Below are 27,500 nucleotides of genomic sequence, written 5' to 3'. Positions count from 1 at the left end.
ATCTGACAAGAAAATATGTATTGTGCGGTGTTGGTGTCAGGCGAGATGTCGAGCCAGGCGCCTGCTTCACACATAATCATAACACACACACACACACACACACACACACACACACACACACACACACATACACATCAACATGAACAGACACACATACACATTCGCACAACACACATGGGAAAACCTGAAGACCAGTGATGGAAAATTCGTAATTTGTTTTAACCCAACAACAACAACATTATCAACAACAACAACAACAACAACAACAACAACAACAACAACAACAACAACAACAAAACTTAAACCTCAATTGTTATGTTCACCATTATCTGCTACCATATTATAGTATTATTATATGGAGCGCTGACTTCATGATCTAGTGGTATGACATTCGGCAAGGGACCTTACGTGCATGGTTCAAGTCCAATATGGACGGCGAAAAATGGAAATCGTGGAAAAGAGATTTTTCCCCACATTTCTCACCATACTCTTGTGTGAAATTTGATTATGAAAGAACGAAATTGATGTCACGCAGCTCTTTGTTATTTTATTTTGTTTTGTGTGCCAGCCATCTTTATGAGTAATTCTCACTAAATTGTATCAATCAGTCTATAAACGTTTAAGTTTACACAGTTTCGTGTGTATGTATATTATGTTTTGTGTTTATAGATAGTATGCAGATGACGTCACTCAGGCCTTTGTTATTGTTTTTGCCATCCGCGTTTGTGAGTTGTTCTCACTAAACTGTATTAACCAGACTATAAAAGTTCATGGTTACACAGAGTTTGTGTGGTGGTCCGTTATACTTCCGGATGGCAATGTTGTGAACTCCTTGGCCAAGCGCATTTTATCTATATCCGGCCGGCGGATGTTATGAGTTTTTTTTTAACTAAACGCATAGCATCTATATGTATTCTGTTGCCGTCGGAAATATATTGCGTTCGCGCCTTACATGTGGCCAACACGTATTACTACGTATTGTTGCTTGCTGTGGTTTCCTAATAAAGCACTTCGAGCACATTTAATTGAACTCTTTTCAAAGGAGTCAGTCTCTCTCTCTCTCTCTCTCTCTCTCTCTCTCTCTCTCTCTCTCTCTCTCTCTCTCTCTCTCTCTCTCTCTCTCTCTCTCTCCTTTCTTTATTTCTTTCTCATCATCCCTCTTTCTCTTGTTCTATGCTTTCTCTGACGGTAATTTGTTCTTTACAAATGATATTTTTAATCTTTTTTTTTTTTCAATTTTAATTTTTTTTTCATTTGTCTTTTTTCTTTTTATGTGTTCAAATTTTGAAGTGGTTTGGCTGTCATCTGAAGGACTTTCGACTACGCCAAAGTGGATAGACATGGCTACCTACCATTATCAAAACTCAATCAAGGCAGACAGACAATCTTTTTTTCGTTCACATTGAACTGACGAACGAAACGTCTTTTTTTTTTTTTACCATTTTGGCTTAAAAACTTTTGTTTCCCCATATCGATGGATGAAATTGACTCCACATTTCCACATTTAAAAAAAAAAAATGATAATTAAAATTTAAAAATTAATCACTTCTTTGAACGCTCTATCTATCTAGACTTAGAACATATTTTTTTAAAATTATAAATTCGGGGTCATATTTATCGATTCGATATTATTTTAAGTAAATAAACTTTTCTGGCCAAAATTAAGAAAGGGAAAAAGAAAGAGAAAAAAAAAAGCATTTTATCGGTTGGCGGCAGACCTGATGTTGCAATCTTTAAATTCCTTTGCAAGTGATAAAAAAAAGATGACGAGTTGGAGAGAGAAAAATTAAGGCGAAGGGCGGAAGATAAGGTTAAGATAAAATAGAGAGAAAGAGAGAGAGAGAGAGAGAGAGAGAGAGAGAGAGAGAGTTAAGATAATGCATGTCCTATCTCGATCACACTCTCTTTTCGTCTCTCTCCTCCTTGTGCTTTCATGCTATTACTATTCGGTGAATGCGGTTAAAACAGATTCTGTCCCTTAGTTGTTACCAACGCAGTGAATACTTTTTAAGAGGACAGCACACGTGTAAACACTTGTTTTATTTTTGTTGGGCTCGATGATTTCTACGAGTGAACAAAACTCACAAAATCACACAAATCATGTTAAAAAAAAAACTAGCCTTAACACCGATAATTTTTCTTTGACCACAAAGCGACTGAATTTGGTAGATAATGCTTTCACTCCATATCTTCGCCGTTGTCTCTTCATTACCTGATTATTATTATTATTTTTTTTTTTTCTCTCTAGATTGTCAGAGATTACTTAGTCTGGTTACATGACTGGTGTCACGTCGTTTATGTTGTGCTATTCTCATTGTATGTTTTATTCGTTGTTGTTTATGATTATTATTATTATTATTATTATTATTATTATTATTATTATTATTATTATTATTATTATTATTATTATTATTATTATTATTATTATTATGATTCTTCTTCTTCGTCCATTTTTATCTGTTTTCGTATATTAAATTGAAGCTTACATTCAATTTCACATTGTTATTCGTTTCTTCGAGCAGCACCATTTACATTATGGGACAGCAGCATTATTTGATTTAACCCCTAAATTAATGGCGGAGGGTCAACAGTCAACATGACCAATTATCGATACTCTATCGGTCCGGCGGCCGGTGAAATGGTACCTTGACAATTAGTGGGGAGGGCGAAGCGAGGGAGAGGGGGTGGTGAGGAATTGGGATTAGTGGGAGCAAGTGTGGACTATAAATTAGGAGCTGAGAGAGAGAGAGAGAGAGAGAGAGAGAGAGAGAGAGAGAGAGAGAGAGAGAGAGAGAGAGAGAGAGACTCACTCGTGTTTGCTCTAGGTTTGTAGCGTTTGTCGTGTATGATTTACTAATATAGAAACGTATTATTTTTATTTTTATATATGAGGTTATGAGGACTCTCTCTCTCTCTCTCTCTCTCTCTCTCTCTCTCTCTCTCTCTCTCTCTGTGTTTGTCTCTGTGTGTCTTCTCAATCTCTCCATCGCTCTACACCCTCCCGTCTCACCAAATCTAAAAGTTGCGTGAACGACATAACACCCCTAAAAGTAAAATGGTTTTACATTGTTTGTCCATTCATTCATTCATTCATTCATTCATTCATTCATTCATTCATTCATTCATTCATTCATTCATCCATCCATCCATCTATTCATTCATTCATTCATTCATCCATCCATCCATCCATCCATCCATCCATCCATCCATCCATCCCTCTATCGATCTATTCATCTATCTCTCCATCCATGCTTCTTCATACCCCCCCCCCCCACTCTCTCTCTCTCTCTCTCTCTCTCTCTCTCTCTCTCTCTCTCTCTTACACACACATACACACACACCACACGCGCTCACATACACATACCCTACTCACACACCTACACTACTCACACAGTCATGTCACTATTGTAGTACAATAACCAATAAATAACGATGAGATGGGGTGTGAAATTATTTAATACCCGCGATGCGTTAGTTCGGCTTGTGTAATGTGATATATTAATGGTTTACTACTGTCTCGATACCTGCTTTATAGTAAGCCTTGTTGTTTCCACTCACTTCACCCGATATAATCGTATGTAATGACAATAGCATGAATAAAATTATGACTACAGTCGATGCCACTTAAATTGAAAAATCGGATCTCACCATTCCGGCTTAAATGAAATTCTTGATGTAGTTTAATCTTTAAATTTATTTCAACATTTTTGTTGAATTTTTGACAATTTAATTTATTTATTTATTTATTTATTTATTTATTTATTTATTTATTTATTTATTTATTTATTTATTCATTCCTTCGTTAGTTTATTTCCTATATTTAGTTGTTTACTATTATTATTATTATATCATCTTTTATTGTATTATACCAAATCGTGGTATATTAAATTATATCATATTGTTATATTGTATTTTTCTTTTTAATATATCTGGTATGGTAAAAGAAAAAAAGAAAGAAAGAAAAATGCGATTTGCAATGGGGTTTTTTTTTTTCTTTTTCTTCTTCACGTAATGTTTGTTTTCTTCTTAATTGGTTTCTACTGTAATAAACTGTGTGGATGGAGATTTCATTTAATGGATATAATGTGAATCGTTTTTGGTATAAAATAAATTCATATTATGATGTTTACACCCAGTCTAGTCTGATTCCAATAGTAATCATAATAATATTGTTATTGTTACTACTAATGATAACTGTTGTAACGGAGATTGCATCTAAATTTATTGGACGTTAAATTATTTGCAATGATTATACTGTATCACCGACCTCATCTTATTGTGAGTTTAAATGCCTTAAGTTGAGCAAGTGATTCATACAGTGGTGATGTTGTATTTGATAACGCAGCACGCGTCCCACATAATATTAACCTTTTGAACTTCGGATTGAAATATATATATATATATATATATATATCGAAACATTTCCCCCTTTATTTATATTGGCGAATACACACACTACTGTTAGATTGGGGTTTAGAAGAGCAATAGTCACAACAAATTGACGAGTTATTTTAAAAAGAAAAAGTGTTGTTGTTGTTGTTGTTGTTTTGTTGTTGTTGTTGTTAATAATGTTATTGTCGTTTATTGCTACTGCTGCTACTATTGGGTTATTAAAGTTGTTATTTTGAATGTATAATTTAAGCATTTGAGTGTGTTCCTCTTTGTTGAAGTTTGTGCTTGTGTCCGGATGAGACTTATAGGTGATCTCAAACTAAGTTCATTGGTAGTATGCTCTTGGAATCTACATCTGACCCCTATTTGTTCCCAGTTCCCCTTTGTCTTACTTTCTCTTGGGTGCTTTAATTGTAATTCTAGAACTTTTTACTATCCCATTTTCTTCCTTTTTAGTTGCGCTGATATAACCTAAATGTGTCACAAGCGCCGTAAAACCATTAAAAACAAACTACTATTGTTTTTTTTTGTTTTTTTTTTGGGTTGTTTTTTGGGGTCTGTGTTTGTTTTCGTGTTTTTGATTTATTTATTATTTAGTTTAGTTTTTTGTTCGTTCGTTTGTTTGTTTGTGTGTTGTTTTTTTATTTGGGGGGAGGGGGGGGGGGGTATATTTTCTAAACTAGTGTATTTATTTGTTCCTTGCTTATTATTATATTTTTAATTTTTAAAAATTATTTACTATCACGCTGACCTAGTGTAGAATTATGAATCATTTTCGCCACTTTCGTATCTCAGATATTAATCATCTCGTCAAGGCGTGATCGAACCTGGCTAAAGGTTTAGAGTTTAAAACAAATGGATTACACATCAGCAAATGTGTTAAACGGGCCATGTTAAACTGACAGATTATAGGTTGCCGATTGAATAGTATAGGTTATATCAAGCGATATTAAACAAATAATATGGTAAAATGTACCCTTCCCTCACTGTAGAAAAAGACCACCGAACAGGTATTTCAACTTCAAGATAATAATATATAGTGATGTTAAAAAAGTGATCTTGGACACATTTGGTGGCCGGTCTTTTAGTCATATCATCATCATCATCATCATCATCATCATCATCATCATCATCACCTTCATTATTATTATTATTATTATTATTATTATTATTATTATTGTTGTTGTTGTTGTTGTTGTTGTTGTTGTTGTTGTTCTTATTATCGTCATATGTTCATCTTTACATTGCCTTTCTACTATCTACTCTCTCTCTCTCTCTCTCTCTCTCTCTCTCTCTCTCTCTATCTCTCTCTCTCTCTCTCTCTCTCTCTCTGTCATTCAAGTGAGACAAACCTCCATTACCATATTGAGTGCATAACACTTGCCATACCGACACGAAAATGTACGGCCTTCCTGTATACCCATCTTCACAATACTTCATTTGAATCGACTGTGCTTTCTAACCGCATTGTTTCGCCGCAATACACCACCATCAATAAAACGATAAATGGAGAATGACAATAATATTATCGTCGTGTAATTATGCGATTTGAATAGGTTTCTGTGTCGTATATGTGCTGGCAAAACGCCATTTCTCCATTTAAACTCTCTCCTGATCAGCTATTTTCAGAATTTTACCTGAAATTTCATACTCACCCAGCACAAACATAGATCTTTCAAACAGTTAGTAACGACTATATTATACTATATTTTGTTTAGAAAAAATTAGCTCTGTAATACAGTGTCCAGTTTTTATAGCAATAGCTTTAACAAAATGAAATCAGAAAAGAAATATGGTAAAATAAAACGTAAAGGGATTTTTGCCGTACTGTGACTGATCAAAACTCGTTTTACATAATATAACAACAACAACAACAACAACAACAAAACAAAAAACCAAAAATGAAAATTGGTTAATCAGAGTACAAGAGTTTTGTCATTGTTCCTAACCTGCTTGTGTAAGTTGTCAACTGGATTCTGCTGCTTTTTGAGCATCCTTGTCATCCCTCTGAGAAGCTCTTATGAATTTGTATGACTGGATTCCTCAAGGTACTTTCTCCTCCACCCCCTGTCCCTTTATCTTCCTCTTTTCCTTTCTCCTCCGCCTCATCCTCCCTATCCTCGTTTTCCTCTTGTCGCTTCCTGACTTTTTATAATATTCCCTCTTTTGGGTCATGACTTTCGATTTTTTACTTTTTTTATTTTTTATTTTGGTTGGGGGGGGGGGGGGGGATATATTACACTGCATGGCGGCCATTTGAAGGAAGTGGGGGGGGGGGGGGGGGCGGCGGCGGCTTGATATTAAGTGATGAACAGGTTTTTATGGGTGGGGAGTGGGGTTGCATAACTCCGTCACGTCACCGGCGTTGTGTCCTAGGGTACGACTCTTAGCTCACATTCTCTCACTCGACGCAATTATGAGTGAGTACTTGGCTATAGGCAGTGAAGGATATTGTTTTTTTTTTTTTTTAAAAGCCAGAATTTTTTTTTTTTTAAGCCTAACAGGCGACTTATTGCACTGTTTGGAATGGAAATAGCGTCTGTCATGATTTGGAGCTGTTGAAGAAACGCTGATTTGGGGGAAATACTCTATTATAAATTAGACCTGTGCTTGTCTCTGGATGAGACTTTTAGGTGATCTCCAACTAAGTACTTTGATAGTATGCGCTTGGAATCTACACCGATATCTTATTTGAACCAATTCCCCTTTGTCTTACCTTTTCTTGGGTGCTACTTTAACTGTAATTCTAGAACTTTTTACTATTCCCATTTTCTTCCTTTTTACTTGCGCTGATATGACCTTAATACTTAATGTGTTACAAGTGCCGTAAAAACATTAAAAACATAAATTATGGGTTGTGATTTATTTATTTTTATTTCTGGGATACAGTTGTTTTGTTTTTTGTTTTTTCGTTTGTTCTTTTCTTGTTTTGTTTTGGAATGTATTCTGTTCAGAAGCTTACAGTTATGGCTGTTTGGATCTTTTGAAGGGGGGCGAGAGGCGGCGACGGGGTGGGTTGGGGGGGGGGGGGTGAAGAGTTTTCTCATCGTTCGTCTCGATGGTTATTGTGTAATGAGATGGAACTGTTTATATCAGGCACCAAGCATCGTGCAGGCATAGGTTACAAGGATAGGGGGTTAGGATATCATATGGATGAGATGTCACCACGCTGGTGGAGTTGATGCGGCCATGTCGTGGTCTTGTAGGATTCTCTCGCCTTCGGATCTGAATGAAGGTCCTCGAGTTCGAGTCCCTCTCCGAGCGGCGCATAGTTATTTATAAAGTTCTTGGAAATGGCTCTTTTACTCACATTCGCTCACTTTACTCAGATGTGAAATGAGTAGGCTTGGCCGTTAAGAAAGAGTGTTGTCTCTGTTGAAAAAAAGAAAAGAGTAATATCGCCTAAAAGACGTCCTGTCATGTCTTACCCTACCTGTAAAGTGTTGCTGTTAGTTTAGGGACCCCTCATTAGTTGATAATGAGCCTTGTGCTGAAGTTGTTATTTGTTTTGTTTTGTTTGTTTGTTTGTTTTTATGATGATGGTGATAGGGTTGTAGTTGTAAATAACTTGAAGAAACAAGAGCATTACATCAGTTTCTTGCATCGAGGATCTTTGTTTATTTCTTCCATTTTCTCTTGTTGGATGGGGATCGAGAGAAGAGATTTTTTTTTTTTTTAATTAAGACGGAATATTCTATAAATAAACACTACTAGCAAACGGACAATGAATGACAACAATGAGATTTAACCCCCTCCCCGTACAAAAAATAGATAAATAAATAAATAAATAAGCAACACCAAAGACACCCCCCCCCCCCCCCCAAAAAAAAAAAAAAGAAGAAACGAAACAAAACGGGCAATGATTGGCTAACTAATTAAAACGGATAACCAGATATTTTGTGCTAAATAAGATAGGACGACCTGTTTTTAGGATTTCTACATGGCTTGCAACTAGTCATGTCGGCGTCATAGAATGGAAGTTTGATGCCAAAAAACGGTGGGGGGGGGGGGGGGGGGGGGGGGGAGAGAACAATTCTGAGAGATAGAGAGGGAGTGATAGATACATAGATAGAGAGAGAGAGAGAGAGAGAGAGAGAGAGAGAGAGAGAGAGAGAGAGAGAGAGAGAGAGAGAGTTTGCAGTCATGGTGAAGATTGGCGGGAAAGAATTGCTTGGCTTGGATGGGGCAAACATGGCAGGTAACGGGTAGAATTTTAAAAAGGGCAGACTTCTAAGTGGAGTTTTAAATCTTCTCAAATTTAAAGGAAAGAAGCGTCTTGAAGAGAAATTAAAAGAAGGAAAGGTTGAGGAAGTTTTGAAAGTCGTGCAGTTTGAGGAGGAAGCTGTCAAAAGTTGATCTGGTACTTGAACATGTAGAGAGGTTTTTGTCTGAGACGTTTTCAATGAGCTTTTGGAATGGCATGTAATGTTCTCTCCTGTCATAGTGGATATATTATTATGGTCTGGAGAGGTATCCCTTTGATGGATGAATTATTTGCAATAATATTATTATAGTATAAATATGTTGAGCTTATTGTGGTGGTTGTAGATTGTGGTGGTGATGATGATGATGATGATGATGATGATGATGATGACGATTGTGGTGGTGGTGATAGTAATAGTCGTGTTAGTTGTGGTACGGTAGTGGTGATGATGATGATGATGATGATGATGATGATCATCATCATCATGGTAGTGGTAGTATGATGATGATGGTGGTGGTGGTGGTGTAATGGTGGTAATAGTGGTGTTGTAGTAATGCTGGCCGTCATGATGATGGTGATAATACCACCACCACCACCACCAGTACAACCGGTGTGATATTTTAACAGTCAACTTTTAAAAAAATGTGAAAAAAAAAAAGTGATTTGTTGGAGTTGAGCGGAGAAGCAAGAATCGAACCTTTACCTACCCTTAAATATAACAATATATTTATGAATCAATGACCTTTTTGGTTCACGGTGTATTTTTTAAAAATTATTGTGTTGAATTAACCTGTTGTTTTCAGCCTTTCTCCGGGTTGTTATTTTTAAAACAGGTGTGGTCTTACCCGAGACATAGTGGGCCTTTCTTTTTTACCACTGTCGATTTTTTTATGAGGAAAAAACAAAACAAAAAACAATCAAACTTCCAGATACGTTTAAGATATTATCTTTTTAGTATTCATATACGGTTGAATGTTATCTCTCTCTCTCTCTCTCTCTCTCTCTCTCTCTCTCTCTCTCTCTCTCTCTCTCTCTCTCTCTCTCTCTCTCTCTTCTATCTCTATCTCTCTTTCTATCAAAAACCCATAGTCGCAAGTCACGAATTCTTCGCCACAAAGTTATCGTAATTATTTAAAAGGATTATTATTATTATTATTATTATTATTATTATTATTATTATTATTATTATTATTATTATTATTATTATTATTATTATATTATTATTATTATTATTATTATTATTATTATTATTATTATTATTATTATTATTATTATTATTATTATTATTATTATTATTATTATTATTATTATTATTATTATTATTATTATTATTATTATTATTATTTTATTTATTTATTTATTTTATTTATTTATTTAAAAATGTTTTTTAATTTTTTGTTTGTTTATTTGTTTTTTTTTTTTGGTTTAAACAAAACAAGTGTTTATTTTTTAAGATATTTTCTTTTCTTTTTTTTTTCATTTTCTTTTTTCTTTTATGATCTTGTTTTCTTTCTTTTAATAATAAAAAAAGCTCTTTCCCAGCATATCTAGACCGTCTTTACCTAAACGAAAATATTGTCCACAAAGTGTTCAGTTTTATTTTTATTGTCATTATTTATTTTCAATTTACCTTTTCGCTAGATAGTTTGTGTGTGTGTGTGTGTGTGTGTGTGTGTGTGTGTGTGTGTGCGCGTGTGTGTATGTGCGCGCGTGTCTGTGTATGTGCATAGATTAGTTAAAAAACGACGTTAGAGCATCAGAAAGGAAATTGAATTGTGTGTGTGTAGAGGGCCGGAGAATGAAAATGTGGAATGATTGAGAATTGCCGTATTCCATTCAATACACACATGATGAACGTTTGGTCTGATATCTCACTCACTTTGCAATGTTGAATGGACGTATCTGATGAATAGCATTGGATTTCATTTGCCTGCAGCCATTTTAAAGTGTTGTAATGAATCTCAAATCTCTAATATAATATTAAAGTTGCTTTGCATTTGATTTGATTCTCTCTCTCTCTCTCTCTCTCTCTCTCTCTCTCTCTCTCTCTCTCTCTCTCTCTCTCTCTCTCTCTCTCTCTCTCTCTCTCTCTCTCTCACACACACACACACACACTTTTTCCTTTTCTTTTTTCATCCAGTTTCAGATGTATATTTTTTTTCCAATCAAAGTTTTAGGGGAAAATTAGTGAAAATATATGTTGGTGGTTTTTAACTCAGAATTAGACGTATACGCAAACCGAATAACACAGATTAATAGTTTTCTTTATCATTTGATAGTTGGTCCCATGTACACTTAAAGTAATAATGGTGAATTTTACCATGGCAATACTCATAGCGGGCGCTGGCTCTTTTGCTATGCGTGAGGGGGGGGGGGGGGGGGGGGGTGATTGGTTGACGATCAGTCTCCCCTATCCATAGACGTTTATTTTAATTTTCAATGACAAAATACAGGTTATTTATTTATTTATTTATTTATTTATTTATTTATTTATTTATTTATTTTGGTTTGTTGCCTGTGGCTGGCCTCCCTCTTCCCCCTCACCCCCAAGTAATTCACAAAAATCGAAATCTGTACATAAGGAGTGTGTTTTGTGTTTGTGCGAATGTGTTCGTGTGTTAGAGAGAGAGAGAGAGAGAGAGAGAGAGAGAGAGAGAGAGAGAGAGAGAGAGAGAGAGAGAGAGAGAGAGAGAACGATATCTTGACATGTTATCTGGTTAACTATAGATGTGGTTCTTGGACTGAATGAATTATAAAAATAAAGAAAAACACTCAATATCTTTATTTAAAAAAAAAAACATTTATTATTATTATTATTATTTTTTTTAAAACAAGAAAAATAAAAATACGTCAGTTACATCATTTTGCTTGATGATGTGTGGAGGGACCAGAGAATTGTTGAAGGGTTGGTGAGATATTGATCCTGGGAGGTGGTGCCCCATTCTCTGTGGGATGGAAGCGATGCGCATCAATGATTTCTGACAGCGCGTGGGGGAGGTGGTTGCCCGGGGGTTTGGGGGGTGGGGGGGGGGGGTGGATACTGTAAAATAGGGACAAGGGACAAGAGGCCCTTCAAAATACACACGTGTACACACAACAAATACACACTCACACTCGTACAATGCGTACACAAATTAAACACTCACTCACTCACATACTCATAATCTTGTCTCTTTATACATAATGTGTTATGTCTATCTATCTATCTATCTATCTATCTATCTATCTATCTATCTATCTATCTATCTATCTATCTATCTATCCATCCATCCATCCATCCATCCATCCATCCATCCATCCATCCATCCATCCATCCATAATAATATAATAATAAATAATAATAATAATAATAAATAATAATAATAATAATAATATAATAATAAATAATAATAATAATAATAATAAATAATAATAATAAATAATAATAAATAAAATAATAATAAATGTACATTTATATAGCGCTTATGCCGAAGCTTCGAAGCGCTTCACATTGACCATCAGTAAACAACATTACACTGCAGATTCGGACGTACGAACAAAAGCTCACACGCATCCAATTACAAACACACACACACACACACACACACACACACACACACATCCATCCATCTATCTATCTATCTATCTATCTATTGAATCGTGTTTGATACAAATATGGTACGAAAAGTGCTCGACATGCAGTAATGGAGCGAATTATTATTATTTAAAATATTTACCACAATGTTTGAGACAGTCTACATTAATGTTTCAGGCTTAATTTGCCATCGTCAGGACTGAGTTGTTTTGTTGACTGTTGTTGTTTCTTGAAGTGGTAGGATCGATCGATCGAATGGATTCAAGATGCTCGTGAAGTTTTGAAATTGGAGCCCAAATCTCGTAATTCTACGACTTTTTCGTAATAGTGGGCAGGTCTTCTTAGAGAGACTTTAGTCTATTTGTGAACTCCGGCTGGTTTAATAATACATTAGATGTTATATATGTAATTTTGATATAGATAGTATGCAGATGACGTCACTCAGGCCTTTGTTATTGTTTTTGCCATCCGCGTTTGTGAGTTGTTCTCACTAAACTGTATTAACAAGACTATAAAAGTTCATGGTTACACAGAGTTTGTGTGTTGGTCCGTTATACTTCCGGATGGCAATGTTGTGAACTCCTTGGCCAAGCGCATTCTATCTATACAAAATGCGTGGGCTATTTCGCTAAAATGTTTTCTGGAATATTTATTTAATATTATATTTAATAATTATTTATAGATATTGAAAGTTGGACGTGCTTATAAGCAGAATCCCTTTTCGGCGAGTTTGTTTATAAAGGGTTAAATTTATATCGTTAAAAATCTGTTTCGCGCCCCGAGCGTGCTTATTATAGCCGGATCGTGCTTCTAGCCGGAGTGCTAATAAACGTAGACCACTGTACCAACAGGTTTTATAGAATTCTGAACGCAACATTATCGTTCCACTGGAGTGATTTCGAATTCATCATTTAATTTCTCTCTCATTCCATAGTTCAGATGAAGAGAAACAAACAAAACAAAAAACAACCTTCCTTCCACACACACACACACACACACACACACACACACACACACACACACACACATAAACACACACACACATACACAGATCAAAAAGCCTTTTCTTTAAAACGTTTAGGTGAAAATTATCCCAAGTTCTGAAAATTATAATAATATTGAAAATGTTTAGGTCGAATGAAATGTTAGCACGCATAAATGTTACGGAAATGACCTTTTGGCATTGTTTCCATAGCACTCCCAATATGTTAATCAAGGAGTCTCGATTTTGCCCCCCCCCCCCCCCCCCCCCCCCTGTTTTGTTTATAAAACAAACATACATATGATGGAGAGCTTTTTTGCTCTTGCAATGATAATTATGCTTTGTCTTTCTTCTGTGTCCAGTAAACAGATTATTGTCCTGATCAACAACACGTTATAATGTGTTATATTCATTCTGGTTATAGCTGTGCAGTGAAGGCTTTTAAAATGAATTGGTTCTTTTTTTTTTTTTCAAAGGAAAGAAAAAAAAAAGCAAGCTGATTAAAGGAAGGGGGGGGGGGGGGGGGGGCGAGATAAGAATAGCATTTCCGCGGATTAACAAGTCAGCCGACCCCTCATCAGACTCATTTTTAATGGGAGCCGACCCCTACATGGTCCAGACTTCACGCCTGAATGGACACGAGACAGATCCCGAGCGGTGACTGGCCCCATGTGAGTCGATTATCCCAATCGGGTAGCTGAGTTTGGGGGTATGGGGGAGGGGGGGGGGGGGGGGGGGGGGGGGTTTGGAGTGATGAGGTAGGTGGGGGTGTTCATAACATAGGCACATGATGGAAGGCAGGGCGGGGTATCTTGAGAGTGGAATCTGGTTGAATGATGATGATAAGGGTTGATGATAATGATAATGGTTGCGATGATGATCATAATGATGATAATGATGGGTAAAGCTGGCGTCGAAGCTTGCTTTTTTGCCTCGGCCGGCTGGACTCGTGGAATATTTTAACACAGTCATAGTTCCCCCTAAACATAGATATTATTGCTATGAACCAGTGACATCTATATTATTATGAAGTCCTAGCTATGAACACATAGCCCCCAAACGAGTGCATCTTGCCGCTTGAAGTATTTAACAATTGAGCTTTTATATAGCGTAATATCCATAAAACGTGCTCAAAGCGCTTTACAAAGGGTTCCTGGTCAACAGCAACATTTAACATTGAGGACGGGACATGAACGCCTGTTAGGCGATATTACAATTTTTTTCGGAGAGAGACAACGCTGTTAACGGACAGGTACTCATTTTACACCTGAGTACGGTGAGAGAATGTGAGTAAATAGCCTTCTCCAAGGACTCAACTATGCGCCGAGCGAGGCTCGAACTCAGGTCATTCCGATCCGAAAGCGAGTGTCACACCACTAGACCACATAGTCATATTTATGTTTAAAACACACGCACACCAAATAAATAAAAAAAACAGAAACAATTCAAATATTTTCGCCAACAGGAAAATATTCCGATTTCATTCCTTTGTGATGGAAAAAGCCCCCAATAACAATTTATTTGGAGACAGGTGTGTAGGTGTGATGACGGAGATCACGCCGTGAGAGAAAGTTGTACATGGTGTGTTACCTGCATCACTGTCACCTCGGTATTTTAATGTGTAGATGCTGTTGAGACTTTTTTGGAGTTTGGGGGGTGATGCATAATGCATAGTTAAAGTTGATTTGGCTACGTCCACAGATTAGGCTGTGCGTTGAAGTGGCAAAGGTGATGCTCATATTTATAGCATTGTTGTCTCAATTTTGTCTAGAACAGTTTTCATTAATGGGAGAGAGATGAAGAAGACAGAAGACTGATACACCTGCAAGGCCAAATTTTGCTTAATCGGATTTTCCCCTCCAAATTCGTTTGGACAAATTATTAATCTAAATTTTAAACTTATTTTAAACGTTAGTTTCGTGCATTTATGGTTTATACAAACAGGGTTGGTTGTTCTATTTAAAACTCTTGTGTCTGTCTATTTTTTAATTATTTTTTGGAGGGTGGGGGGGGGGGTTGATACGGAGAGAGAGAGAGAGAGAGAGAGAGAGAGAGAGAGAGAGAGAGAGAGAGAGAGAGAGAGAGAGAGAGAGAGAGGGTGTTGAATGCTCAATATTCACTCCTTAGCTTTTAGTTCTCTTCACCTCCCCCTCCCCCCAAAGGTATAATCATTTATATTCTAGGACTTCATAATAATATAGATGTCACTGTTCATATTCCATTCCCTACCCGTCATCCCATATCACTATAATCTATAGTCATCAGAATCTTCTTTTGTAGGTACAATGATAGATATCCATAAACGTAATACAATGCAAGCGAGAGAAAAAATTAAACTTCCTGACAATTATATCAGTCAGACTGTAAATTGTTAAAGGTTACACACAGTGTAGTGTATTTTATATTCGGATTGTGGATATTGTGAGTATTTTACCGAAACGCGTAGCATCAATAGACAAGAGGGCTATGGTTATATGTGTGTGTGGAAGGGTTAAAGTGAGAGTGTGTCTCTGTGTAATCGCTGTGTGTTTGTGACCGTGTAATCTCCTCTCTCTCTCTCTCTCTCTCTCTCTCTCTCTCTCTCTCTCTCTCTCTCTCTCTCTCTCTCTCTCTTTCACACACACTCTCTCTCTGTGCTTTTGTGTGTGTATGTGTCTGTCTGTGAGTGTGTGTGTGTGTGTGTGTGTGTGTGTTGCTCAAGGCTAATCCAATTTAATGGAGGTGATAATGATAATACGGATGACCACCAGCACCACAATCATCACCACCGCCATTATCCACTACCAATGAGATGGACAATGATTAACTCACTGAGGGGGGCGAGGGAACGGTGGCGGTGGCGTCGTATAAACGTTGTTGACCCTCGCAGGCGGGCTTCGATTTAATTCTAATCTGACTGTAGGATCTTGCCGTTTTCACACCACGATGTGACTCGGATATCATTGGAAGCCTTTGGCGCGTTGCTATCACTTCTTTTGGTGTCAAACGAAAAAAAAAAAAAAAGGAAACAAAGAATAACAGAATAAATAAAATAATACCACACAAAATTAAACAAAGAAAGCAAAACAAAATATTATATCACACAACTGCTCTAGGTAAACAATGGTGGAAGTAATAAGGATTGTGGGGAGGCACTTTCTATAGCTGTTTTCCGATTTGCCTTCTTTCTTTGTATTGGAATGATATTTTTTTTTGTCCTGGCCCTGGCCGGAGTCCTTTGCTGGGAGGGAAACATTCAAATGTATAGTTGTTGTTTTGGGAGATGATATTTATATCCTTGTAAATCATCCCTCTGTTATGTATTTTATTATATTTGTAATTGTTAATGTAATGTAAGCATTTTAGTGTATTCCTCTAAGTGGGATCCTTTGCTCTTGTCTGGCTGATGCGTTTAGGTGATTCCAAAGTACAATGATACTATGCTCTTTGAATCTACACCTATTCCTCTATTTGTACGATTCCCCTTCGTCTTAAATTTTCTAGGGTGCTTTAATTGTAATTCTAGAACTTTTATAATATCCGATTTTCTTCCTATTTTCCGGCCCGGATATGACCTACACGTGTCGCAAGCGCCGTAAATAAAACCTATATAAACAAAAACAAAACAAGGATTGGAAATAAATCGAATCCCGTCGTTAATCATGTTAATTAAAGGGATGGTTTCTGTGGATGGGGGAGGGGTTATTCAGAACGGTCATTTATTAAAGTGGACAATAGAATCCGCTTGGGTTAGGAGGGGGGGGGGGGTGATAGATGAGGATTAACACCATTATCATGATGGGTGGGCAAGGTGAAAATGTACGGGGGGAGAAGAACCTCTTTGTCATCTTATATTTCATAATTGTTGTCTGTCTAGTGTGGGATGAGATCATGGTTGTTAGCGTTAGTTAAGCAGATGATGTTTTTGTACGCTAAGCTCCCCCCCCCCCTCCCCGACTAGTTAGTAGCACGTTTTCCGTCTATGGATCTTTTTAAAAACCCCCAATTTAGAGCACGTCGTAATAATGATTTAAAAAATAATTTAAAATTAGTGCAGGCATAAAATATAATTTTATTGTCGCACATTGGCAACTCATTCCCAAATTCGACTCAGGTGTGAACGAGTAGGGTGCAGTTAGTTGTACTCAGTGATTGGTAGTCTGAATACTACTCGTTTTTTTTTTTTTAATCAAGGGAGTAATTCAGGCATCTATGCATTTATGGATAGCACGTATGACAATAAAAGTACCCGTGCATTGTGCGTTACAAAACCAAAAACAAACAAAAAAGATGAAAAGAGTCGAAATTGCGTAGGTTTTGAAGATAATTTTCCCCCTCCTCCTCCTCCTCCTCCTTCTTCTTCTTCTTCTTCTTCTTCTTCTTCTTCTTCTTCTTCTTCTTCTTCTTCTTCTTCTTCTTCTTCTTCTTCTTCTTCTTCTTCTCCTCCTTCTTTTTCTTCTTCTTCAATTTGCATTCATTCGCCCATTCCAACTGCTTCGGTCGACTCACGATTAAACAAAATTTTAGATTGCATATTAAGACAAAAGGCAATCCCCAACAGTCCATGAGATCGAGTGTCAAAGACATAGCATGTAGATGTTATAAATCAGCATGTAAGTACAGCTATTTTAAAGATCGGGAGAGGGGGGGGGGGGGGGCTGGAGAGGAGACGGGTCGCATGGACCAGATTATTTAAAAACCTGTTATATATTATGGAGAGAGATAATTCATGCAGTATCCGAAGCCTGGACCAGGCATGGAAACTAGAAGAAGAAGATATATTACAGAATGAAGGTGATCTTCAAATTGTCTCCACCCCCCCCCCCCCCCCCAAAAGGAAAGATAAATGAATTAATATATGAATATATATATATATTATATAATATATATATTAGTAATATATATATCTTCATAGGCATAGTTAGTACATATTATATTACACTGTACTTTATATAAGTAATGTGTACTTCCAGCTTAGCCAACTAATCTCAGGTTCTAGATTTCTTCCTTAGATAAGATTCCAGCTTTATGGGGTATTTTTCGTTCAGTTCAGTTCCACGTCGTTATTTCATTCACTTTTGTTCTGTTCTATCGCACTATGAAAAAATACATAAAAAAAAAAAAATGGCCAGAAGACTGTATCTGATCTTTCAACTGATATCGATCGATTAAAATGAACCGCCTCTTGTCAAAAAAAAAAAAAAAAACCCATCTGAAACATGGGAACATAGGACTTCAAGGAAGACCCAGGTTCGCGAGTTTTTGACAAGATGAGGCGTGATTTTGATAGATCGATATGTGAAGGACGGATTCTCTGATCAACATTTATATATTTAATTTGTGTCTTTTTTTCTTCTCTTTTCTATTCTTTCCTTCTCTCTCTCTCTCTCTCTCTCACTCTCTCTCTCTCTCTCTCCCTCTCTCTCTCTCTCCCCTCCCCCCCCCCCCCCCCCCACCCGTTCCCAACCGTAAATTTAGCCAAATTCGAAATGTATGCTCTTGTTCAGGATTTTTAAAGTTTAAAATTGAGAATGTAATTAACTTTACCCATTAATAGATACATGCTCACACCAATTTCAAAATATTTTAATGAGACTATTCATATATATTATGATGAAAATCATATGTTGGATTTATATCTACATATTCTCCACCCCCTCCCCCCATTCTGATTTTTACCGAAACATATTCAGATTTTTAAATTATTAAAAAAAAAAATATATTGTTTTTGATAGCTGCATGCCTTCTGGCGCGGGGATATATTATATTTCATTCATTCAGTAACTTATTTTCCAACTCGCCAAAAGTTTCTTTTTCTACCGATCCAATAGTACGTACGTCTAGCGTGCATTCGTTTTTGTTCGTCAAATCGAGTAGCCTCCGAGCTTGCTTGTGGTGGCGGTATGTGTGTATTCGTCGCGGTTCGCCGCTTCGGTAGTGTGGTGGAAACTGAGAGGAGGATCGAGTTGCCGGGCGGTAGGAAAAGGAGGGGTAGCGAACATTTTCATAGTCTGACAGGTAGGTTGGTTGTAAGACTTGGTGAGAGAGAAAGAGAGAGAGAGAGAGAGAGGGAGAGGAGGGAATGATGTGGGTGGGAGTGTTTAGAATAAGTGGTATAGACTCGTGTGTATTGTATGTAGAATAGTAGACAACGCATCGGCAATAGCTCCACGGGTAAGAGATTTGGACGTGAAGGACATAGGAAGAGGTGCGTCTCTTGCATTCTTTCTTTATTATTTATTTTTTAACAATTTTGTTTTCGGATAGATAGAGAGTGAGGGGAAAAGATAGAAGGAAAAAAAAAAACGTGTTACCCTTGACTCCGGGAACAGAAACGTCTATTTACTCAGCGGTTTTTTTCCACTCTCGTGTTGGATTTTTTTAGGAGTTCGGAAAAAGTGGATTATATTCTTGTGATTTTGGTTATTTATATTTTTGTAGAGAGGTAATTCGGTTTGCATGTTGGGAATAAAGATAATAACAATGGTGATTTTGATGATGAGAATGTAATAGTGATAGTAATATAAATGATGATGATAATGATAATAATAATAGTAATATTTGTCCTAAATGATAAATGAAGGTAAACATATTGAAGAGTTTGTTGAGACCGAAAGTTTCTTATTTTCATGTGGATTTTGTCTATTTCTCTCGGTTTTTATTTTTTTTAACTATTGGTGGATTATCTTTGGATACCTTCTTACTGCTGTTTTTATGTGTGTAAAAGTTTGTTGATAAGGATTATTCGATCCATTCGATGGAATGATGTGTTGTTGTAATGGAAACCAAACTTATATTCGTGACGATTAACGCGCGGTTGTGTAAGTTTGTGTGTGTGTGTGTGTGTGTGTGTGTGTGTGTGTGTGTGTGTGTTTGTGTGTATGGAGAGAGAGAGAGACAGTTATTAAAAAGATGGCATGTAAGGACAGAGGGCATTTGTTGATTGAGTCATGGCATCTTGACGCTGTGACATGGTTTAAGCTAACGAGAAAAAAAAAATCAATACATAAGACAATGCGATATTAAAGATCTGAAAAAGTCTGTATTAAACGGTGCTAGACAAAACAAGATTAAAACCTCAGGCCTCCCGAAGACTGATTTTTTGGATGGTTGTTCTCTCTTGTACTTGTTTTTTTTTTTGTTTTGTTTTTTTTTTTTACGTTGTTTTCCTGTTTCATACACTCTTACTCAGATCTTTATCTTATTATAACTATTGCCTGCTCTTTAATTTCTCAACGTGATGCTATATTTATGTGAAGCAAATGATATAAACGTTTGTAATTCCTACATTCAGTAGTTAATCGTATCGCCGCTGTATTTAAAACCGTAGGTATTGCCTTTTACACAGCTGCCAGCCAGTATTAAAGTAAAGTTGTAATAGATTTATATACCCCCCCCCCCCCTCTTCCGACTTCCCCTTAGTAGATTTGAACAAGACTGATTAAACTTTTTCTTTGCAGTTGTCTGGCTTTATTTCTTACCGTTTCAGATTTTTACTTTACACCAACCCCCCCCCCCCCCCCCCCCATAAAAAAAACGGAATTGACGTCAATCAGCTCTTTACAATTGTTTTTTTAACAGCCATTTTTATTGATTAGTTCTCACTAGATTCTATCCATCAAGACAAGACTATTAACGTTTAAGGTTACAGACATATAGTTTTGTGTGTTGGTGCGTTATATATATCGAGTGTTTTACCCAAACGCATAGCATTAATAACCTTCCTTATAAATACGATCACATTACTTCCACGCAATGGAACATTTATAAACATTTTTTCTTCTTTGACTAATTATACCAGAGATCTTTTTAACTCAAAATATTGATCAATCAATTTATACGACCCCTGACTTCTCATTAATTTTAAAACGCGAGTCGTCTTTAAGTTTGAAATGCAGTAGAGTCCTCTGACAAAACCAACCAACATCACCGGACGAGAAAGATTGCCTGATTTTGGTCAAGCGGCAAGGTAGACTTTATCCATTTTCAATGGAACACCTCCCCAGCTAGAAGAACAGAACAATTTGGGGCCAAATAAGAGTGCTGAATTTGTTACAGATTCCATAGGATCGGGGTTGGGTGTTTTTTTTTTTGTTTTTTTTTTTTTTTTGTTTTTTTAAAATCCAGTTTTGGGTATGAAGCGCTTGTTGTGGTCATCCATTTAATCGATCGACAGTTGGCGCATACAGTTTTGTTTTGCTTGTTTTTTGTTTATTATTATTATTATTATATTATTACTATTATTATTTGTATTATTGTATATATTATATTATTATTAATTATTATTATTATTATTATTATTATTATTATTATTATTATTATTATTATTAGTATTATTATTGTTATTATTATAATTGTATTATGTATTATTATTATTATTATTATTATTATTATTATTATTATTATTATTATTATTATTATTATTATTATTATTATTATTATTATTATATTATTATTGTTATTGATTTTTTAAAAACTAATGAGTTTCGTCAGAGTATGGTTACATTCTAGTACATCAAGTCATTCGTACGAGGACAGGGGAACTCGATGAAAATTACGATAATATCTTTGTGTTTAGCCTGATACTGATACTAAAACATGGTAATATTATATCCTAAGTATGGATGAGTGAAATAAGTAAAACTGTGGTAAATGTAGTTTTATGCTTTGTGATTTTGTATGCGATTAAGGTCATTGGCTAAAAATGGTAATTAGGAAATTTAAATAAGATAAACTTTGGGTGTTTTTTTTTTGTTTTTTTTTTTTAATATAGATATTTGTTTTGTTTGTTTGCTTGTGTTTCTTTTTAAAATTTATTTTCTTTCTTTTTTTTCTTTTTTTTTTCATAATAAGTATGTATCTATTTCCGATTAATGGTATGCGTTTAAGTAAAATATTCACCATTGGATTCTGATGAGAACTAAACACAAAACACTCACCTGGTTGTCTTTGTGGTTTTTTTTTATTTTTTAATGATCTGAGTGACGTCAATTTCATTCAGTCTATAGGGCATTCCTACACTTGCAATGACATTAAGCCAATGATATCTATACGAGGTCCTAGAATTAAGCCCTTTAAAATAAATTTTGACCAGAACACTTATGAGGCCTTGTTCTTATTATGAAATGTTATGAGAATTCTAAACGTTTAAAACGTCTTATGTTTAGTCTTGTAACGATTGTTTTATATAACAAGTGTAAAAATCATGCAAGCTTGATGACTATTGATAGCACTTCGTTTTTTCCCATTGAAATTCCGAATTTCTTTTTTGTTTTTTAAATGTTATAAACGTTTGGATGCAAATCCATACAGCATCTCTGGTGATCACATTTTAAGTGTTAAGTAATTTTTAAATTGTGTTGATTTATTTATTTATTTGTTTGTTTGTTTATATACCAGGCTGACTTAATAGATATATTTGTAGAAAATGTATTGATTATTTTTAATTCACATTAATATTAACTTTTTTTTTTCTTCTTTCTTTCTGTTCCCTCCATTTCAGTGTACCAACCGCCACTTGGTCGCATGCATAGTAATAGTGTGTGATGAAGAACAAGGAAGATGATGATGGTACCGCTTCTTCTTCTACCGTCAACGTGGATTATACCAAACACTGGATAACTCTGGATATAGCTCATTCAAATTCACCATCTCATTGTCGTAAAAAAGAATTGATTCAAGGCAGTGATTTAGTTTTGTGTGTGTAGTGTATGTGTGTGATGTGTTGTTATTTCGTTGGAATTTACAGGTCGACACTTCCGAATATTTTCACTACTACAATTTATTCTGCCTCGACCACCAAATCGTCCTTGGCTACGGCTACTACTAAGTCTACCAATACCACCACCACCAATACCACCGGGACTAGTAGTAGTTGGACCCCACTTCTGTTACCTGTTATAGATTCTTATCAGCGGGAGGATATATCTATACATGTGTGTATATATATAATATATATATAATATTATATAATATAATATATATATATATGTGTGTGTGATTTAGAGGAATGCACTCTTCCCGTTTGCAAACTTAGGTAAGTAAGATTTTTTAATGAATGGTCCAGGTTATTGTTATTGTCTGTTTTGATTCTTTTGAACTTTTTCCTATAGGCTTCCCAACGTAAAACCGTTTTGTTCCCATACGAAGCCTCTCCCTTATCACTCTTTCGTTAGTATTTCCAACGTAAAACCGTATTTTCGTTAATGGAACTGTTTCTTTATGTTGAAGACACTCGCCTTTTATCTTCTATTTATTTATTAGTATTAGTATTAGTTGTTTGATTTTGTTGCTGTTCTTTTTCCCTTCTTTTTCTTTTAGATTTCTTCTCGTTATGTCCTTTCCCTGCTCTTAATCATCTTTCCTTTTTGTTTTTCAATCGTTTATTTATTTAATCATATGATATATTCGTTATTCATTTATTTGTTAATTTATATTTCATAATTTAACATAATCTTCTGCGCGAGGTTCCTGACCTCCCATAGTGGACAGGGAGGCACTTCTGTGTCTTCTACCCCCCTTTTATCTGTTTTCCAACATGCTTTCTGGCTGTCTTTGTCTTGGAATGAAATGACTTGGTTTTGTCCTGGACCTGGCCGGATACCCTGGCTGGATACCCTGGCTGGGAGGGAAACTGTCAAATGTAGAGTAAAAATGCGTTTTGTGAGATGATATTTTTTTTTTTCGTTCTTGTAAATCATCTCTCTGATATGCATTGTATTATTTTTGTTTTACTTATATAATATATGATTTATAAACATTTGAGTGTGTTCCTCTTAGTGGGGACTTGTGCTTGTGTCAGGATGAGGCATTTAGGTGATCTCAAACTAAGTACCTACTTTGATGGTGTGTTCTTGAATCTGCATCCGTTATCTATTTGAACTAATCCCCCTTGTCTTCCTTTTTCTTCGGTTCTTTGATTGTAATTTTAGAACTTTTAACCATCCCATTTCCTTCCTTTTTACTGCTGCTGAAGTGACCCATCTACACGTGTTGCAAGCACCCTAAAACCATTAAAAACATTAAAAACAAAAAACGGTAACATGTCTTTTCTTCCTGCTTTCCTTTCTGTTAACCTTTCTGCTCTTGTTCACCTAGTCATCGTTGTCCTTACGATTCTCCTCTTTCTCCTCTTTTTTCTTAGTACTATCTTTCCTCCTCCCGTTTATTTTTCTTATCGGTGCTATGCGTTTAGCTAAATCAGTCACAACATTCGCCAGCCAAATTAAACAGATCATGCAATACACAAAACTGCGTGTAGCCTCTCACGTTTATAATCTGATTGATATGGTTTAGTGAGAACTAATCACTAACAGGCTGTCTAAAAATTAATAACTGAGATCTGAGAGATAACTTCGTCGTTTCTCCTAAAGACTGTGCGACTGATCGGAAAGCCTGTAAATGTGAGATCAATTACAATTCTCCAATGAAATGGAAATAAACGCTCAACACTATGAGTAATTTCATTTAAAAAACCAAAAACAACAACAAAAAAAAACCCACAAAAAGACTCTGTAATATAATTCCATTTCTGAAAACAGCTTAGTGTGTGTTAGTTGGTGTGGGAGTAATCTTTGTTTTTTTGTTTTTTTTTTACGTATGTGTGTGCGTGCCATATGGAGAGATGGAGAGAGAGAGAGAGAGAGAGAGAGAGAGAGAGAGAGAGAGAGAGAGAGAGAGAGAGAGAGAAGGGAGGGGGGAGTTTTGATTGACTGACTCTGTCTCTACTACTAGTTATTTATATTAATCCATTATTCTTATTGACAATGCGGGTCCTTTCATTTGACTACTGTATTCCAATAATCTCATAATTACAATTTTAACGGTCTGGCAAGCGTTTATTTATCTCCTCTGTTAATATGTTGGCCACCCTCTGTCTGTGTGTGTGTGTGTGTGTGTGTGTGTGTGTGTGTGTGTGTGTGTGTGTGTGAATTTGTTTATTTTTCTGGCCGGGGGAGGGGGGGGGGGTCATTTTTCTTCTTCTTTTTTTTTTTTTTTTAAACAACAGTGTGCAGTTTGGTTGAAGACTGACACATGTGTCGTTTTCATTCCCTTAAAATAGGTCACATGGGTACGTATGTATTTAGGAAGTTAAGGTGGAGCTGGGATCGCAAGTGTGTTCTGATGCAGGTACGGTTGTTTTTGTTTTTTTTTTTTAATGTTTTTTTTTTGTTGTTGTCCATTGTTTGTATTTAATTTTATTTTTCTTTCTTTTCTTTGTTTTTTTTTTCCCCAATCCATTTGAATATCTCTCTCTCCTCTCTCTCTCTCCTCTCTCTCTCTCTCTCTCTCTCTCTCTCTCTCTCTCTCTCTCTCTTTCTCTCCAGGTATATATATATATATATATATATATATATATATATATATATATATATATATATATATATATATATATATATATACACACACACACACACACACACACACACAATACGTCCGTCTTCATAATATGATAAATATTGTGAGTTTTGAACCTGCCTCACTGGATCCCTTGATACTAAAGTTAAGTCTGTGGGTTAGCGTTGCACATGGAAATATTCTTCGTTTCACAACACGCATTTGTTTTGGTCGACACATTGAGAGATAGTAAATAGGTGGTTTGTGGTTGGGGTACGACCTCCAGTTCACGAAGGCTAATATTTTGGGATGTGTGAAGAAAAGTTCCTTGAACTATTGAGTTTTAGGTTTGTTTGTTTTTTGTTCTCTCTCTCTCTCTCTCTCTCTCTCTCTCTCTCTCTCTCTCTCTCTCTCTCTCTCTCTCTCTCTATCTATCTATCTATCTATCTATCTCTCTCCCCCCCCCCCTCTCTCTCTCTCTCTCTCTCTCTCTCTCTCTCTCTCTCTCTCTTGATATATCTGACTCGACCGATATCATACATGTTTGAATTTGGCAGCACTCATTTTCACGATACAGATGACTAAATGCAGGGATCCGAGTAGTCTTATTTTGTACAACGCAATATGGTTGGTTCTTTTTTTCTTTCTTTCTTTGTATCATCATTATTATATTATATGTATTTTAGATTGTTATGTTTTGTTTTGTTTTGTTTTAATTCGCATGCCAATTTATTTTATGGTTTGTTTACCCTTGTGCCTTTCCGTGAGAACTTTTATGACAATAATACGCTCATTATGAATAATGCAGCCATTATGGTATAGCTGTAAACCTCATTGCGAGGTCCATAACAATAAACGTTTTTACCCCCGGTTATGTTTTCGTTTCTGATACGATCTATCATTTAGTCTAGACGACGTAACGACAATGAATGGGATAATGAGTTTGCACGCGGTTTATCGGGACTCCGCAGTTTTAGGCATGCGTGTTGTAACGAGATGAGATTATTGTAGTTAGTTTTGTTTGTTTTACCCAAGGTCGAGAGTGTTTATCATTTCAATCACTGCTCTGCTATGCCTACTTAAAATTTCAAAATTCGTAGTATCCCAGGAGTAAAATAAGAAAAATAGAAAGAAAGAAAGAAAATGTCACTTTAGACAGCTTTAGAAATAAATATATTATTTGCCATTAGCATGATCCAAAGTCCTGAATCTAGATGGAACGAAGATGACGTCACTCAAGCCTGTGTTATTGTATTTTGCCATCTGCGTTTGTGAGTGATTCTCACTAAACTGTATTCATCCAGACTGTAAACGTTCATGGTTACACATAGTTTTGTGTGTTGGTCGTTATACTTCCGGATGGCAAGGTTGTGAACTTCTTAGCCAAGTGCATCGTACCTATAGGTCCTTTGCACGGAATTAAACTTTCCTTTTCAACAAGATTTATTGAGTCAAGAGGAGCAGTATTTTGAGTACCAGATGTATTTCCAAGTTTAAATTGTAAACACACTTCAGCTTGTTTCATTGAGTCGTTTAGCGACCGTAGTTTAAATTAGCCACAATTAAGACGGTTGTTTGTTTGTATCGTTACACGAATATAAATCAATCAGTCAGCGGATCGATTGACCAGATAATAAATTAATAAACCAAACGAAATTCTAACCACCCTGAGATATTTTTGCTAAGGTTTTCTCTCTCTCTCTCTCTCTCTCTCTCTCTCTCTCTCTCTCTCTCTCTCTCTCTCTCTCTCTCTCTTTTTTTTTTTGTTTTGTTTCAAGAAGCTTGCAGTTAGCGCATGTGGTACGGAACGACCTTTATAATCCTCTCGATTCAATAGTTATGTTAGAATAGTGTGAAAAAGGCGTATTTTTAGTTTTGCACCCAATGGTATGCATTGTCCCCGGCGTCATCGGTAATTAATCCTGCGCATGAATTTGATGAATTTATTCATAATATTCATTGCCCTTTTGTAAATTAATAGAACTGAGCTGTTGTTGTCGCCGTTGTTGTTGCTCTAGTTCTTGTCGCCGTCG

The 27,500-nt window shown here is 35.9% G+C and overlaps 1 protein-coding gene across 1 annotated transcript in view; it reads left to right on the top strand.

Moving 5' to 3' along the window:
• The window catches only part of LOC144958333 (uncharacterized), a 177,242-nt gene that overhangs the window by 50,507 nt on the left and 99,235 nt on the right, over positions 1–27,500 (top strand). The window contains exon 2 of the mRNA XM_078890240.1: positions 22,634–23,167. The gene's annotated coding sequence lies outside the window, so the exon portion shown is untranslated. The remainder of the gene's footprint in view (positions 1–22,633; positions 23,168–27,500) is intronic.

Source organism: Berghia stephanieae, chromosome 12, assembly GCF_034508935.2.
Source record: "Berghia stephanieae isolate SIO BIC M18660-M18661 chromosome 12, UCSD_Bste_1.3, whole genome shotgun sequence".
Classification (NCBI taxonomy): domain Eukaryota; kingdom Metazoa; phylum Mollusca; class Gastropoda; order Nudibranchia; family Aeolidiidae; genus Berghia; species Berghia stephanieae.
This window is presented reverse-complemented; position numbering and strand designations above follow the sequence as displayed.